The sequence below is a fragment of the Tupaia chinensis genome, unplaced genomic scaffold (genome assembly GCF_000334495.1).
Source record: "Tupaia chinensis unplaced genomic scaffold, TupChi_1.0 Scaffold000146_1, whole genome shotgun sequence".
NCBI classification, from domain to species: Eukaryota; Metazoa; Chordata; class Mammalia; order Scandentia; family Tupaiidae; genus Tupaia; species Tupaia belangeri.
Window position 1 is genome coordinate 14,344,888 of NW_006159616.1, and position 13,007 is coordinate 14,357,894.

Sequence of the window (13,007 nt, forward strand, 5' to 3'; positions counted from 1 at the left end):
AGCGGGTGTGGCTGCAGCACAGTAGGCAGAGACCACAGGCCATGAGGCAAGAGAAGGTGATAGAACAGACATTTCTGTGAGCCTCCTATGGTTCGAATGTGTCCCTTGAAGTTCATATGTTGGAAACTTGATCCGTAGTATGGTGTCTAGAGGTGGCTCTTATCAGGGGAGTGGGTTCCTTATAGAAGGACTAGCTTGGCCTATGGTTTGATTATGTCTCTGCTGAAACTTCTGCTGTAATTCGATTTCCAATGTGGTCATGTTGGGAGGTGGGGCCTAGTAGGAGGGGCTTAGGACAAGGGCGTGGTTCTCTATGCATAGATGATTGCCACCTCTGGGAAGGGAGGGAGGGAGGACTCATCGATTAGTTCCTAGGAGAGCCAGCCAGGTCTCTCTTTTTGCCATATCCCCTGGCCTTCCCATGTCCCTCTGCCATGTTGTGACACAGCACCAGAAGTCAGCCAGATGCCAGCATCATGCTCTTGGACTTCCCAGCCACCAGCCAAATAAACCTCTTTTCTTTATAAATCATCCAGCCTCAGCTACTTTGTGACAGCAACACAAAGTGGACTAGAATGGCTCTCTCTTGTCTCTCTTCCTCTCTCCCCAACTCTTGCTCTTCCACATTCTGCCATGGGATGACACAGTCAGAAGGCCCCTACCAGATGTTGGCACCTTGAAGCTGGAGACTTCCCGGCCTCTAGAACTGTGAGAAATAAATTTCCATTCATAACAAATGACCTAGTCTCAGGCCAGCCAGGTGGTATGGTGGTTCGGGCAGCTAGATCCCACATGGCTGACTGTGTGGTGAATCCCGGACCTGGCAGCTTGAAAAACACACTCACTGTGTATGCATACATGCCTGAGGAGAAGGGACTGCAGTGTGGTCATTTCTTCTGGGCAATAGGTGCTTTCTGACTTTCTTGAAAGGCTGAAATAATTTGCATTAAAATACTTTACTTACATTTTAATTTTTACATTCTAAATAATGTACTAGAAAGCAGCGTAGTCTAGCAACTAGAAGATACTGCGCATTTGTTGATTGGAGCCCAGTCTCCTTCTCTGTCTCTTTCCAGTGAGTGCACATGCCCTATAGCAAAACTAAAACAATGCCCTATAGCAAAAAATAAAAAACAATGACAATAAGAAAACGACCTTGTCTATCTATTCAGTTATAGCAGCAGAAAACAGATCAAGACAGAGCACCAGCTTCAAAACCTCCAGAAGCGTTCTCAGGGGAAAAGATCATATAAAAAATTATAAGACCATATGACTGTGACAGTGTTGGCTAAAACCAGCTACAGAATGGAAAGCAAGTAACAGACCTCGGAGTGAGTAACAGGAGCAGGTAGGTGCCATAAGTCTGAGACAGGCTGTTTGCACTCCCAAGGAAAGCATGTAAGAGAATTCATCTGTAATTACACTGGAGCAGTGGAGTGCAGATACCCAAGTGAGGAGAGACGATCTGAAATCTCCTATGGGTCTGGGCCAACTCTTTAGATAAGAGAGAGAGGCATCTTCATCTTGAATCAACACGTTTCTCCTGCTGAGGTCAAAGGACAATACAGATCACTTCCTTACATCTGGGGCTGTATCTCCTCTACACTGTTTGATTCTTGTGTTTTTATCAACAGTCATTGGTCTTACTGTTCTCCAGCTAGGAGACCAGAGCACGGGACTTGGCATTCTGACTCTGACTCGTCAATGCAGACAAAGAGAACGTTTTCCTACGGAGTCTGCCTGTGCTTCAAGTTCCTAAACCATCTCCTGCTCCAGATTGCTTTTCCCCGTGGCACTTCTCAGAGTTTCTTAGGTGAAACTATCACAGCATATGATGCCCACAGTTAGGTCAGGATCCAAACCAAATTGCTGTCACTCAGCTTCCTACTACTTTAATGTGCTAAAATGGAGACGTTTCTAGAGCTGAGATGGAGAACTGCTTTGGATGTCGACCACATGCTTTCTAGATGCCACTGTGTTGCTGCAACAGCTCCAGAGGGATGGATGAATAGTCCAATGACATGTCAGCTCCTTGCTGCTCCAAAGGTCATCTGGAGCCAGGCACCTGCACTGCCATGGAGTGTCTCCATTCCCTTCCGCCCTCAGCAGTTTTCCCAGGAACCTCTGTGAACTCAGAGAGCATTCATAAATGTATATTCTTTTTTTTAAATTATTTAATTTTGTTATTATACTATTATTTATTTTTTTTAGAGGTTTCTGCTATAGGGCATGTGCGCTCGCCAGACAGAGAGAGACAGAGAGACAGAAAGGAGAAATCACCCCCCAGGAGGGATGGCCACGCCGCAATCCCTTCTCCATTCTCCTCTCGGGATCTTGGGCACACACGCACACGTGCCCGGTGTGAGTTTTAAGCTACCGGGTTCAGGACACGAACCACGGTCGACTACGTGGGAGTCCAGCAACATAGCCATTACACTAACTGCTGGTCCCTGTTATTATTACTATTTTTAATTTGACTAGAGAAAGACAGAGAGAAAAGGAAAGTGAGAAAGCAAGCTGCCAGGTCTGGGGCTCAAACCATGGTCAGCCATGTAGGAGTCCAGTGCCTTAACCACCATACCACCTGCCAGTCCCAATGTGTATTCTTAAAACAAGAGTCTGAGCTCTTTTGAACTTATGAGCTTTTCTACTTGCTTGCTTTCTTTTTTTTTTTTTTTTTGCCTGTATGGGCAGCTGGCTAAGAGGACATTGTGGCTTGTGGGACATCATTACCTTTAGAGGTGGCTTCCAAGGCATGCCAGTTCACTCTCATACCACACAAGTGGAGCCATTTTGGGAGAAATCATTAAAAAAAAAAAAAAAGGCAGAACAGCCTCCCCTGTTTCCTGGCAGTTCTGAAGCTCATGAGGGGGTGGCCCAGGAGCGAGATGTTGCAATATCAAGGGGGCAGGCAGGTTGAAGAACAAACCGCTGTGCTGGAGAAAACTTGGGCATGAACTCACCATGTGGAGGCTGCTGCCCACCAGGGCTTCTTCGGCAGGAAGAGGAGCTGGGGAGTAGCTACCTTGGGTAAGCTGTGAACAGGTTGTCCTGGAAGTCCCGACACCCGGGGGTCAGGTTTTAGTGGGAATGCTGTCTGCTGACCAGCAGCTCTGATTTCTCTCCTGAAACCCCAGCTGTGCTGGGAACTGACCTCATTCATGAAGTAAACATTGAATCAGATACCAGCAGGCCTAGCCCTGGTTGAGTAGAAATAACATGGATGTTTCCATAATTATGAAGCTGCCAATTGGATTTGGCAAGAGACTCTCTAAAGATGTCAATCGGCATGAATTCATTACCTTTTCTCGCCAACTTCATCAGGAGCCAATTGCCTTGTTGCAGTTGAAATTATTTGTATTAAAATGCTTTACTTACATTTTAGTTTTTATATTTCAAATAATATACTGGAAAGCAGCGTAGTCTAGCAACTGGATGATAATATTGGGAATCTGTCGACTGGCGCCCAGTCCTGGCCCCATCTGCAGCGCGCTGTCTTGTGCCAGCAGTAACCACATTCGGCTTTGTCATACTGTGACAGGGAGGCGGGGGCTGCATAGCAAAGTCCTGTCTCAGGATACAATCTTGGGTGCTGGTGTTTGTGTGTTCTCCCTGGCAGTCACAAACACTCACTGCAGGTTTACATAATCCACGTGGATTACTCAGTGACTGTGCACCCAACTTACAGGTCATTCATTCTCTAGACTTCCCCTCCTCACCTCACCCCTTCCTTTTCACACAGCTCATTCAGGGCATGGAAGAGCCCACTGGTTACTCCGTAGTAAAGCCGAGACCACTGTTTCTAACGCAGTTTCACAATTTTGGGGAGAAATACTTTCTGATTATTCCTTTCTCATCTTCTTTTACTTCTAGGAGCACAAGAACATTGCCTTTCAGAGCCTGAACCATAGATCCCAATGGCCTGAGTTCAAATTCTAGCTCTATTCTTTAAACGAAGGGTGACCTTGGGCAGGTTACTTAATCTCTCATCTGTTCCTCAATTTCCTCATCTGTAAAAAAATGACATGAGAAGAGCACTGACTTTATATGGTGTTGTGCGGCTTAAAGGTTTAATTCTTGTGAAGCCCACAGAACCATGCCTGACATACTGAGCTCAGTAACTATTAGCCTTTGTCTTCACCTGTTTGTGGTACTCTAAGAAAATGCTGGGGCCAGCAGGTGGCATGGTGGTTAAAGCACTGTATCCCACATGGCCAACTGTGTGGCTGAGTCCTGTCCCTGACAGCTTGAGAAATACACGGGACACGTGTGCATGAGTGTCCAGAATCCCAAGAGGAGAATAGAGGTGGAGGGATTTTTTTTTTTTTTGCTATAGTCTTTCTGATGAGTTTACATGCCCTATAGCAAAAAAAAAAAAAAAAAGGAAAAAAGTCAAAGGCTGGGTAATTTATAAATAACTGACATTTATTTCTCACAGTTCATGAAGCTAGAAAATTCAGATCAGGGGCCAGCATTTGGTGTATGGTATGGGCCTTCTTGCTGCATCTTCCTGTGGCAGAAAGCAGAAGAGTAAGAGGGCAAGATTCACTTCCTCAAGCCCCCCGCCCCCCTTTTTTTTGAGAGGTTTTTGCTATAGGGTGTGTGTGCTCACCTGAAAGACAGAGACAGACAGAGAGACAGAAAGGGAGGAATCCCCCCCCCCGGGGGGGGGATGGCCATGCCTCAGTCCCTTCTCCTCCATTCTCCTCTCGGGATTTTGGGTACGCATGCACACGCACTGGGTGACTCAAGCCCTTTGATAAAGGCACCTAATTCTATTCATGAGAGTGGAGACTTCATGACCTAATCACCTCCAAAAGGCCTCATCTCCCAACACCATCAGCATGGAGATTAAGTTCATTGTGAATTTTAGAGAGGATACCATCTCTCAAATCATAGTAACCTTTATTGTCACTATTACTATTATTGTAAGTCTTAATGAGCAAGAACAAACAATGTGACATGGCTGTCTGTATATCATTTACCAATACACTTACAAAGTGTAAATCTTTTTTTTCTTTTCTCTCTCTCTCTCTTTTTTTTTTTGGTAGAGGTTTTTGCTATAGGGAACATGTGCTTGCCTGAAAGACAGAGAGAGACAGAGAGACAGAAAATGAGAAATCACCCCCTGGGGGGATGGCCATGCTGCAATCCCTTCTCTTCCATTCTCCTCTCAAGACCTTGGGCACGCACGCATGCGCGCCTGGCGTGAGTTTAAGCCACCAGGTCCGGGACTTGAACCGTGGTCAACTACATAGGAGTCCAGCTACATAGCCATTATGCCAACTGCTGGTCCCACAAAGTGTAAATCAATAGTTACAGCCCAGGCATGGTAGTAAGACATCAGGTGACCAGAGTTATGACTGACTACGTCACTTCCATCAGTTTCCTAATTTTCCCTTCCTCTGTTACATGTGCTTAATGTTTACTGTTCCTTCCTTAGAATAGTCTTATCTGATTTTGATGTTGAAGTGACTCAAAGAAAGGTGCCAAAATGTGTTACCATTTCACTGGGCAACAATTCTATTGACGTTTATTTAGTTTTTATTATGCCCAGAGCTGAAGAAAAGGAAATATCTCTTTAAGGGGCACAGAAGCTGTTTCTCCAGTTCATGACTTGAGTAGCTGCCATCTGTCTCACAAAGGTCTCAAATTGAGCCGTTCTCCCTGTTTCCTCTGAAGGCTGCCCCAGCTGTTAGTAAATCCTCTGAATACCCCGGCCCTCTGTCCATACCTGGTGGAGAGAAGGCATTCCCAGTGACTTGCTCCTTCAAGATATGGAAGAAAACGGATGTAGCCTTGGCAGGAGGGCACTGAGCACTTCTGCCATCCCAGGGTGCTTTGTGGATTTGGGGAGAATTGAGGCCAATTCTAAATTTAAAAACAGATGTATTTATTGAATAAACTGAAGGCCAATGAATTTAGTGCTGATACCGGGCAAAATGCTGGAGCAGACAACCAGAGGCATGGTTGACTAGCATGTAGAAAAGAAAGGGTGATCATAAGGGGTCCACATTGCTTCTCAAAGGGATGTCTTTGTGACAATTACACTGGATTCGTAAATAGGGTGAATGCTTTGCCACAGCACCACGAGTTCTGACATAATTAGACCTTTTCTAATAAAATCCTTAGAGTGAAACTGGAGCTAGCCGGTGGCATAGTGGTTAAGGTACTGGACTCCCACATGACTGACTGTGGTTCGAGTCTCAGATCTGGAGGCTTGAAAATCACACTGGGTGCATGTGCGTGCGTGTGTGTGCGTGTGTGTGTGAGTGTGTGTGTGTACACATGCCCCAAATCCCAAGAGAATGGAGGAGAAGGGATTGTGGCATTGCCATCCCCCCTGAGGGGTGATTTCTTGCTTTCTGTCTCTCTAGTGAGCACATGTGCCCTAAAGCAAAAATCTCTTTGGGAAGGGGAAAAAAGTTAAACTGACAAAAAGGCCCCTAGAGCTTGAAAGTACATCCTTGTGAAAGGTGACACTATTTGCTCAGGGTCACACAGCTAATTAGGGCCAGAGCTGGAGTCTGAGCTCATTACCTGAGCATGATGAGGTGGAATTGTCAGCAGATGAGGCAGTGTAATCCCAAGGCGCCTCCCGTGGCATGCCAAGCAGTGCTGTCCTTGGCCCTGTACTTTAACATTCTATCAACAACTTGGATAAAGCCAAAGATAACTGCTTATCAACTGTGCAAATAACACCAGACTGAGACGGAAGGCCAATATGTTGGAACTGCAGAATCAGGATCCAAAATTATCTCAACAGGAAGGAATGATTAGTTGAATCCAACAAGATAAAATTCAACTGGACTACATGTAAGGTCTTGCATTTAACTACAAAACTTGACTGCAAAAGTATAGGATGTGGTTGGAAAACATGTCCGAGCTCATCCATAATCAAAGAAATGTAACCATGAGATAATCATTTTCCCCTATCAGATTGGCAATGATTAAAAGAAAGAAAATTCCCCATGGTGGTGGCTAGGGTGTGAAGAAACGGGATCCCTTGTAAACTACTTGTGGATATATAAACAAAATCATCCATTTATAGGGTAATCTGAGAGTGAATGGCAAAAGCTATAAAATGCATTGTTTGTTCCAGCAGTTTCCTTTGTAGATGTATATCCAAAGACAAGAGTGCAAAGATTTATGTGTAGGATATTTATAAAAGCACTGTTAGCAAAAGATAAACCCCCGAACCACAGGGATAGAGAAGTGCTCAGTCTGGGAAGAGAATATGTGGAGGCTCAGAAAGGTACCATACAGTTATTGTCAAATATTTGACACTATAAAAGGATGAGGAGACAGGGTCTGTGAGGTTCCTGAAGGCCAAACCAGGACTGAGAAGAGATAGGTTTGGCTTAATATTATAAAGCAGATTCTCACAATGAATTCTGTCCAAAACTAGGATGGGCTGCCTTGGACATTCTCAATCCCTGGCAGATGGCCCTCTGTCAAGGGCGTGGAGGAGGACAGTTGGAGTGCTTCAGTCACTGGGATTAAATGCTTGTCTTGGTTCCTTCCCACACAGAGAGGCACCGGGTCTTTGCTGCATAAAACTATCAAAAGAGAGAGTCATCTCTCAAGTTGAATGTTGGTGGGAGCTCATACCAGATTCTACTTCCAGACATTGAACTCCTGGAATGAAATTCCAGAGATCTTCCTACTATCCAACATCACTCTTACCAAGAGCCTGCAGGAGCTCACCCTTCCTTCCATTTCTTATTCCTTCCCCCAACTGTTTCAGGAGTACCTGCTATGTGTCCGACCCCAGCAATCAATGTTTTAGTCCATTTTCTGTTGCTTAATAACTGAATATCTAAAGGTGATTTATAAGAGCAGAGTTATTTAGCTCATGGTTTTAGAGGTCCAAGGTCAAGGGTCACATTTGGTGAGGGTCTTCCTATTGGCAGGGACCCTGGGTGGTACAGGGCATCACATGGGGAGACAGTGCAAGAGTAGAACATGTTTCTGTCTGTTTCATTTCCTCCCCTTATAAACCCACCAGGATTCAGTCATAAGGGCCTCACCCTGATGACCTCAATCTTAATCACTTTTAACAGCATAGTCAGATTAGGTTTTTATTCTTTTCTTTTTTTTTTTTTTTAAATTCATGATAGAGAGTACATGCATGCACACAAGGGAGAGAGAAAAAGAAAGAAAGAGAGAGAGAGAGAGACCTGCAATTGACCTGGTCACATCACAATCCTTTTTCCTCCAAGTTCTACTCCATCAGCGTTCTGGGAACATGTGTACAAGCCTGTCAGTCAGCCATGTGGGATCTGGCTTCCTCTGCATAGTACTTAGCTTTTGCCACAGGGCTGGCCCAATTTGGGTTAAGTTTTCACTCCTGATTTTAATTCCATCTCAACAAAATTTTAATACATAAATTTTGAGGGAACACATTCAAACCATGATAGTAAACCTAGGGGATGCATTTAGCATCCTAAAGAAAAGAAATAAAAGATGAGTGTTCTTTCCTCCAAATCTCCCACCATATTTGGGCAGACAGACATATGGGGTATTTCACTGTTCCATTTAATCTTTTCTCTTTTGCGTTAGTATCATCTAAAGTTTTCTATTTCAATCAGCAACACATCTAAGATATATTATATCAGCACCCTCGAATATGGAGTATTCAGTATTTTTGGATGCTTATCCTTAGCATTGCCTTATATTTGATAATCACTTCAGTTATTAACCCTTCCATCCCTCTTTTTATTCAGTCCTCCCATCAAGCATGTCAAGTGGCCATTATGAAAAATATTCAGCAGGCACCTTTACATGACCCCTACTGTGAGTGTCACATAGTCCTCACCATCACTTCTCACTTTGGAGCTACCAGTATTGTCTCTCCAACTCACTTGTGGCCAGGGTAATCTTTTCATAAGATGACAGCCCTTGGTGGCCTCCAAGGCCCATGTGGATTGTTCCTCCTCCAATCCCCAGTGGATCTCCTACCTAGACCCCTCATTTTGAGCAAATAGATGTTCTTTAAAGCCATAAATCTGGATAAAATCATGAAGAGGTTAAGTGAAAGAGGGAGAGAGGGCCAGGAAGGATTGCTCTAAAGCTCAAAGAACAGAGGAGGGGCCAGGGATGGAGGAAGAAAACCAACTGTGTGAGGTCCCAACATCCACTGAAGAAAGCTTCATGGAGGAGAGGATGACCAGACTGTATCAAATGTCGCTGACTGAGCAGGTAAGAGGGCTGGATAGAGACTGAGAGTGTGCTTGGAGAGGGTTCAACAAGAGTGGGAGGAGAGAGCTGGACAACTACAGATACTCTTTCAAGGGGTTAATGAGGGAACAACAGATGGCATAGAGGTTATGTTGCTGGACTCGCACATGGCTGACCACGGTTGAAGCCGGGACCCAGTGGCTTGAAAATCACGCTGCGTGTGTGTGCTGCGTGGGGACCCAAGATCCCAGAGGACAATGGAAAAGGGATCGTGGCATCTCCATCCCCCTTAGGGGAGTGATTTCTCACTTTCCCTGTCTCACTCTCCTGCCAGCGCATGAGCTCTAAGGCAGAAATTTCTTAAAAACAAAAACAAAAACACCAAGGGGTTAATGAAATTCAGAAAAAGAGAAAAGGGAGTAGGTGCAGTCATGAAAAGATTTTCCTAGGAAGAGAGCAGTAACATTCTTAGGGAGAGAGCAATAACACATTCATATGCTAATGGAAAAGATCAATCGATTGGATGGAGAAAATGAAGCTTAAAAGGCTAGGTCATCCCCTAGCATTAGTCTTCTGGTCCAGACTTCGGTTATAATTTTAAGTCTAGCTCGGGTCTCCTGCCTTACACAAAATCCGATCTACGGTAGTTTGAAAGTTTACTTTAATTGGATCGTTTAATATTTAGTACCTTAAATGAAGAAGCCCCTCAAGTTGATTGCTCGGCTCTGACCCAGGCTCTGAGGATTCCTGGAATCACCCACAAGAGCAGCGGGATGAGTCCGGGTTGCCAGGGGAACTCGCAGGAAGAGGGCCCGAGCTGGGCCTCCAGTGAGCTTCCGAAACTTCACTAGCGTCAGCTGATCAGGTTTCCTCCAATCCCGCCTTGGGGGCGGGGCTCGACGCGCCGTCTCCCACAGCAACACCTTTGCCCGTCTGCGCTCAGTGCGCCGAGACTGCTGGAGGCGCTCTCGAATGATGTCACGCTACCGCGGCTCTTACGTGACGTGCTCTCTGCCTCAGAGAGGGACTGCGGAACGTCAGGTATGAAAAGCACGACCTCGCGCACTGCGCATGTGCTCTCTCTGGTTGGCTCACGTGCTGCTCTTACAAGCATCCTTGAGTGAGCGCGTTTGCTCCCTGGAGCTCTGCGCTAGGTGCGCCCTCCCTCGCTGCTGAGCATTTAATCTTAGCCAGAGAAATCATCCAAGATGCCACAGTTTGAGTCTGGCTTCCTCGGAGCCACCTTGTGGGCAGATATCCGAGAGGCAGACAGTTCACCTCATCCGTATTATCTGGAGCTTTCCTCGTGGCATCCATAATGCCACCTACCAGTCTGAAAATGTGAGTTGATTTCCCCAGTTGCAGTTGCCAGCAAGCTTCTAGCAGGCCATCTCCGGTCAAACTGAGGTCTCCAAAAGTGCTCTGGAAAGATAGTAAGTGTAGATTTGAATTTGAACGTCGCCCTGCTCCTTGCTGTGTGATCTTAGATGAGTTACAAACTCCCTCTGCACGTCGGTTTTGTGGTTCATAAAAATGGACATGATAATTACCTTAAAGGTAGTTGTTAGATCACACCTGAATGACCTTTAGGTAATTTCCCTGTCAGAAAGTATGGAGTTGGTCACAGCGACCTTTGGCCAGAATCCTCTGGCCAGAGCCTTCCCATAATGGCAGCCAACACTCAAAGATGGGCCAAAAAGGTCACAGTGGCAAGTAAGCTAACACAGTACCCACCATGCTTGTGACCCTACTCCTCCACGCCTCCCATATAAATACATCATGTCTCCTTGGTAAGGTGGCCTGAAGCACCTCCAGCTTCAGACCCCCAGGCGCTCTTTCAATAAACCCCTTTTTCTTTTGAGATGGCACCTCCTGAGTCTTACTCCAAACCCGAACAGTAATAAGAGCAGTAAACCTCATGCTATAATTTTGGGAACACTTTCCACTTCCTTGTATTTCTTCCCTTCAAAAGAATAAAAAACAAAAACACTAAGCAGCCTTTGTCACCTCTTACACAGAGGACACTGCCTGTAGAGGGAAAACAGTCTAACAAGCACATGGCCTTGGTGGTCATCCACAGAGTCTCCTCAAATTGTTTTAAAAACAGTTTTCCTCCAGACGCTGCCTTTTGTGGGTCTGTATGCTGAGGCCAAGGGATATTTAAGCAGAGTCCTCCCACTTCATCCCCCAAAGAACTCCTCTAAAACGATCTAAATCTAAAAGGCAAAGAACTCGTTCTTCAAGCTTGAGGGTGGCCTGTGAGATTGGGTCAGATCTTGGGTTACTGTCTGAACAGGGATGATGTGCTATAAGGGTCGGAGATCCTGTGTCTGGCTTCCTTGTCACCACAGGCCTGTGGTTTCCAACCCTGTCTGCATCTGAGTCCCACTAACCAACAGTGGAAGAGAAAATAGACATGCGCACGCACGCATGCACACACACACAGACTTGCACACCCTTCAGAGGAAGTGGAGCACCAGATGTTCTGGGTTTCCTGTTCTGTGCTTCCACAGCTGGTCGAGTCTGTGGTTGTGGTTTGTCTGTCTCGGGCTCATGTGAGAGACAAAAGCTGGGCTGACGGGAAAGTTCTCCTCCTGTTTCTCCCTCCCCAGCTCTGATCAGCTACACGGAAACCTGGCGGGTCAGAAACTTCCTGAAACACCCAGAGCCAGATTCTCCAAGGAAGAGCCAGAGTACTTCTGTCTTGGGTTGATGTTGGCCCTGATAAAACCTGGTATGGTAGAAATTGCTGCTGAGATACCATTAGCAAAGACTACCATCCCTGCTGAGCGGTCAAAGTGAGGCCTGATTGCTGCTGTCTCTACTCTAGTGCCTAGCATAGCGCAGTCATTCCAGAACACTTAACACACGAAGGAATGAAGGCAGAATGAGGCATTTATATTTGAGGGTGGGGTTTAGAAGCCCCATCTGGGCATCACTTCTCCTAAGTGACTCTGGATTCAAATAGCTGAGGGTTTGAAGCTGCACTGTGCTGCTGACTTGCATGTGATTTGGAACTAGTCACTCAATCTCTCTGGGCTTGGTTTCCCTATTTATAAAATGGAGACAATAAGGGCATGGTGGTTAAGGTGGCTGGATTCTCACATGGCTGACCACCGTTGGAGCCCTGGATCCAGTGGCTTGAAAATTACGCCGGGCGCGTGTGCATGTGTGCCCACAATCCCAAGAGGAGAATGAAGGAGAAGGGATTGGAACATGGCTGTCCTCCCTGGGGGATGATTTTGCACTTTCCCTCTCTTTATCTCTCTTCTCTCCAGAGAATGCACATGCCCTATGGTAAAAAATAAAAAACAAAAACAAAAACAAAACAAAACAAGAAACAGACAAACAAAAAAATGGAGAAGATAATATGTATGTCACAAAGTAGCAAAGGTCCATGTGATGCTATGCATGGATTTTCTCCGCAGAGCCTTTCCCGTAGTAACTGCTCAGTAGTCGCTAGGGTTCCTTTCCTCCTTGCAGCCCTGCAGTTTATGTATGGAGATATATTATAAAAACAAAACCAAATAAACGAACCAAAAAAGATAAAATGAGGGGTCCAAATGTTGCTCTTAGGACAACTGCCAGGTGGGACAGTACAGCAAGGGCTTTGTGTTGGTGCCCACTGTGGGGCAGTGCTGGAAGAAGGGGCTAAGCCATCCCAGGGTCTCTAGGTCTAGAAGGCAGCACCTAGCATCCTCCTCTGGGTGTGGATTAGGGTTACTGTTTTGCTGGTGAAAGGAAGGGCTGGCGGAGTGCTCCTTTATCCCTCAGCTCGGTAGTGGTCTTAGAGGATTATGGCTATGTTTAATCTGCATTAGGTCCTG

At 45.8% G+C, this 13,007-nt stretch overlaps 1 long non-coding RNA gene across 3 annotated transcripts in view; it reads right to left on the reverse strand.

Moving 5' to 3' along the window:
• The window catches only part of LOC102501910 (uncharacterized), a 45,858-nt gene extending 35,573 nt beyond the window's left edge, over positions 1-10,285 (reverse strand). For all 3 annotated transcript variants that reach the window (XR_001370145.2, XR_003548888.1, XR_001370147.2), the window contains exon 1: positions 9,869-10,285. This is a non-coding gene — a long non-coding RNA (uncharacterized LOC102501910). The remainder of the gene's footprint in view (positions 1-9,868) is intronic.
• Positions 10,286-13,007: the final 2,722 nt, after the last annotated feature.